The 5,019-nt window shown below is 39.5% G+C and overlaps 1 long non-coding RNA gene across 1 annotated transcript in view; it reads right to left on the reverse strand.

Moving 5' to 3' along the window:
* Nucleotides 1-1,676, reverse strand: part of LOC102501407 (uncharacterized) — a 12,067-nt gene extending 10,391 nt beyond the window's left edge. The window contains exons 1-2 of the long non-coding RNA XR_001369703.1: nt 1,576-1,676; nt 760-937 (exon numbers count right to left, since the gene is read on the reverse strand). This is a non-coding gene — a long non-coding RNA (uncharacterized LOC102501407). The remainder of the gene's footprint in view (nt 1-759; nt 938-1,575) is intronic.
* Between the last annotated feature and the right edge of the window lie 3,343 nt (nt 1,677-5,019).

The raw sequence follows: 5,019 nt of genomic DNA on the forward strand, positions 1-5,019 counted from the left end.
GGGGGAAAAAAGCAAAACATACAGAAAACAAGAAATGGAAGATCATTTGCTGACAAGAACATGTTTGTTGATGTGCTTGATTGAGACAATATACAGTGTACTCTGGATGGAAAATCTCATTTTGTATGCTGTAATGATGTACAGTGAATGAATGCAAATAAATAAATTGAAATAATAAAAAAAAAGAACCAGAAATAGGGTCACAAGAGGTCATTTTACCTTAGATAAATGGCAGGGTCTGCAGGGCCAGCTACCCATTCTACCTTTCATAGAAAAGGTGCTGAGACCCAGAGAGGAGAAGGATTTCAGGACTCCTCCAAGCCTGCACACCGAGCCTGCAGAAAGCCACTTGAGTGGGGCTTCCTGACTTACTTACCACCTGCTTTGTTATTTTCTTAACAGATACTGATTCCCAGGAATATGCTAAAGCAGTCTCCAGTTTTCCTAAAAAACAATATTAAAGCAAATATCTGGTCATTGGGAAAATTATGACACCGTTTGCATCGAAAAACACAGAAAAATTCGTCATGACTCTCCAGACAACCTAATAGAAAATGCAAGATGTGACAAATATGTGTGTTATCTATGGCTCCACATAACTTCCTATGAATGGTTCTTATGCTAAAGGTTTAACATCCTTGTGGATCAGGGAAGTTTTCTGTGATTTGCAGTCAGGACCATTGTACCTGTGACTCCTGATAGTGGCCACACACGCGGCAGAGTATGGAGAGACTCTGGAGGTATGCTTAGAAAACCTACCTTCCCAGTCAGACTGTGAACTCCAACCAGCCAAAGACCATGAGTGCCTCGTTCATCACCAGAGAGATGGCACCAAGAAGGGCTTCAGTCATTATTTGCCTTTAGCCCCTGCAATCTTGTCAACTCTCCATCAGCGTTGTCCTTTCCTGAGCCATCACACGTGTCAGAGATACTGTCCCTGATAAAATTTAAAAAAAAAGAAAAAAATTTATTTCAGAGACTATAATGGAAAAAAACTCAGTGCATATTCATAAAATAAAAACATATTATATTTCGCCTTCATTGGGTAAATGAAACCTTAATTAACTTATTCCTTCCTGCTCAGCATTTAAGACTATAAAATATGCCCTAATATCAACACCCTACAAGAAGGGCTTCAGTCATTATTTGCCTTTAGCCCCTGCAATCTTGTCAACTCTCCATCAGCGTTGTCCTTTCCTGAGCCCTCAACACGTGTCGAGATACCTGTCCCTGATAAAATTTAAAAAAAAAGAAAAAAATTTATTTCAGAGACTATAATGGAAAAAAACTCAGTGCATATTCATATACATAAACACATATATATTTCGCCTTCCATTGTGTAGATGAAGCCTAATTTAACTTATTCCTTCCTGCTCAGCATTTAAGACTATAAAATATGCCCTAATATCAACACCCTACATGAGTGTCCTTGTCATTAAATCATTGCCCACTTCCACCATTATCTCCTCATCATGAGTTGATGGATATGGGAGTTTTAGTTCCGGGAAGATGCACATCTTACGGCTTTTGATCTATAATGACAAAGTGCTCTGTGTAAAGACCACCTGTGCCTACCTCCTCTGGCAGATCCAGTGCCCCTTAGAAATAATGATGGCTTTCATCCTGTCGGATGGGTTCCAGAGCTCTTCTGCAAATGTTATTTCATTTTAACTTTACAAGATCTAGGAAAAATTGACATTGATTTTTGTTTTGTTTTGTTTTTTCAACAGAAGAAACGTGAGTAATTTGCCCAAAGTTATTCCATTAGAGAACAAGAGGCTGGGCCTTAAAACTTGCTCAACAGAGGGTGAGGATGGGGAGGGTCACTTGAAGGCCTCATTGTCCTGAGGCACCCTTCCCCCACCACATCAGACATATTAAAATGTACGCACACCCTACATAATTTATTCATAACATATGTAAGAGTTCATTTGCAGTTGCTTGGCTGACAAAGAATCTGACATTGTAGACACATTTAAATATTTATCGATTTCAATTTTATAGGGCATGCAGGTTGGTGGCCTATTTGTTCTTCAATTCATTCCTCACTCCTCTTGCTCTGCTAATGCCTACAGCCTGGTTTCCCAGGTTCTCCTTTAGACTGGTTCCCTGATGAGTTTGGCTAGGAAGGCATCCTGGTGGAAGGATTAGGGGAAGAGGAAAAGAAGAGGGAGAGCATGTCCCCTTCTCTAGAGTACTTACTACATCTCTGTGACTACCTCCTATGGGTCAAGTCCACCATAGTATCAGCTGCCACTGACTGATTCTGCCTTCTGGGGGCCTGCAGCTGGTAACTCAGTCCTCCATTTCTCACTCACTCTGGGCATGGCAGTGATTCTTGCTAATCTCTGGCTTGTTTCACTGTTCTCTCTTGGCTTCTCAATATTTCAAGGGTTCATGAAACAAACTCTTTGTTTTCTGTTCCCAGATTGAATCCTAACAGATCATAGTTTTGTTCTATTTTGGTGTAGTAGAGCCAATGATCTCTAATAACGTTGATAACATTGAACACTTTGTAGATGGCACACATAGCTATATGCAAATGACATTTGATGATAAGGAGTGTTCTTCCTGAGACCAGAAAGAAAAAGGAGAGACTGAAGAATACTGTACCCCTTCATTCACTCACCCACTCATCCACTCTTCCAGCTATTAACCTATGCACTGAGTCCATCTACTCTGTTATCCAATCCTTCCCTATTCACCATATATCTACACTACCACTCATTTAATCACTCGTTTTTATCTATCCATCCATCCATCCACCAATCTCTCCATTCATCTATTCATTTTTTTCTGTCCCTACCAATTCCTTCTTTTATTCAATAACTTGTATTGCTTCTTTCCAAGGGCCCAGGTTGGAATCTAGGGTAATAGAATGAACTGGGTACAGGGCCTTGCAACCCAGATGGTCATGTAAGAGTCAATTTACTTTAGAAAGGGATAAGAGCCTCAAAGAGGGTCTTGTACATAGTCAATACTTGGTGAAAAAAAATCATTGAACAGTGGTATTGTGAAAATAATAAAGGAATGTCTGCAGTGTATAGAGATAGTAGCCACTTACATGACTCAGAAGGGCAGGGACAACCTACTTCACAGAAGAGTTTCAATCTGAGTTGGTTTGGGAATGATCTGGAGTGAACCAGGTAGGAAGGTTGGGAGAATGACAGCCCAAGGAGTAGGAGTAGTGTGTGCAAAAAGAGAAGATGTGAAACATACCTTTTCAAAGATATCTTTCCAACAAATAGAACTCTGCATAGCATTATGCACTATTTCAAATGTGGGGACCTTTTGTGTGTGTGTGTGTGTGTGTGTGTGTGTGTGTAGTGTGTGTGTATAGTATAGATTATTAAAAAAATCACTTATTTACAGATACATAGGTTGTTTCCAAATTTTCACTATTGAAATCTTCACTGAATGCTATCGTGACTCTATGCTATAGCACTTATCACCTTAGAATAAATTCGTTTCTAAAAAAAAAAAAAAAAAAAAAAAAAAAAAAAAAACTTGAGGGGGCATGTGACAGCCAGAGAATAGGGTGCATGTGCTAGCCAGAGAGACAGAGAGATAGAAAGCGAGAAATCATCCCCCAGGAGGATATTTATGCACAATCCCTTCTCCTCTATTCTCCTCTCGGGATCTTGGGCACACAGGCACATGTTACTAGTATGAGTTTTAAGCCACCAGGTCCAAGACTCAAATCATGGTTGACTATGTGGGAGTCCAGCAATGTAACCATTATGCCAACAGCTGGTCCCTAGAATAAATTTCTGAAAGTATGATTGCTGAACTAAAAACATGCTTCTCTAAAAAAAATTAAAAAGAAGAAGAAAAAAAGTTAATTTCAGTTGACAAACTGCCCTCTAGAAAGAAATACAAATTAACATTCCCAACAACAGTGTACGAGAACGTCAATTTTCCCACATCTCTGCTATTTTTGGATTTTGTCAAACTTTTCATCGTTTCCAATATGATTAGTGGAAAGAGATGAGTCACTTTTATTTTTATTTAGCACTTTCGATTACTAATGAGGTAGAACACGTCTTGGTATGTATTGACAGTTCATACATTTATTTTGTGATTTGCTTTTTGTGTTTACTGATTCATTTTCTACCAGATATGTTTTTGGCTTTTACATCTTTTTTTATTTCCTTCTTTGCAAATTAAGATGATTAACCTTTTATATATAAGGTATGTGGCAATGTTCTTAATGTTCTCTTTGCATAATTTAGTTCCATTTTCACGTAAACTTCAAATTTCTCCTTGATGTAAAATTTCTTAGAAAACCTAGAGACTCTACTACAATCTTACACATTAGCTGACCCTATTTCTTACTTTTTAAAGCTTATTTATTTTTTTCTGTGAGCAAGGCAGAAGGAGAGAAAATGAGAGAGAGGGAGAGAGCACTTCCAATAGGATCTTGAGGCAATGATCCAGCCCAAATTTTTAACCAGTCCCTGATTATGGGCACATGGGTGCCTGACATACTCAGAAAAGTGTCCAGGCTTGAACTGGAAACCCACTCTGCCCCCTCACTCCTTTGTTTCTAGTGGTTTCTAATAGAAGTGAATTTGAGATCCAACTTAATCTCCAAATAGCTGGTCCATTGCTCCAAACTCCCTTGATAAGACTCTCCTCCAGTGTTGAAATGCTTTTGTGTGGGAATAATGAGGATGAGATGAGATAAGAAAATAGGTGCATGTCACCACCTTGGATCATTCATTCTGAGGCCAAAGTTGGCTGCTCTTTCCCCACTCAGGGCAGCCTTCCTCTGTCTTTGACCCCAGGACCCTGACACTTTGGGTTCCTCTTCTTTTATTTTACTCGATGTGCTTACAAATGTCAGTGTGTGTCCATCTGCCAGTCTTGAATGTCCTTGCATATATTCTGAGATCACACTCAGACACTCTTAGGAGCCATGAACCTGAGCTCTGACAAGAAGAGAGCAAAAGCCCTGGGAGGTGCAGCTACCACATACCTCTCTCTGGCCATGTGGGAAGTTGAGGCTACCTAGGGGAC

The sequence above is a fragment of the Tupaia chinensis genome, unplaced genomic scaffold (assembly GCF_000334495.1).
Source record: "Tupaia chinensis unplaced genomic scaffold, TupChi_1.0 Scaffold145396_1, whole genome shotgun sequence".
NCBI lineage: Eukaryota > Metazoa > Chordata > Mammalia > Scandentia > Tupaiidae > Tupaia > Tupaia belangeri.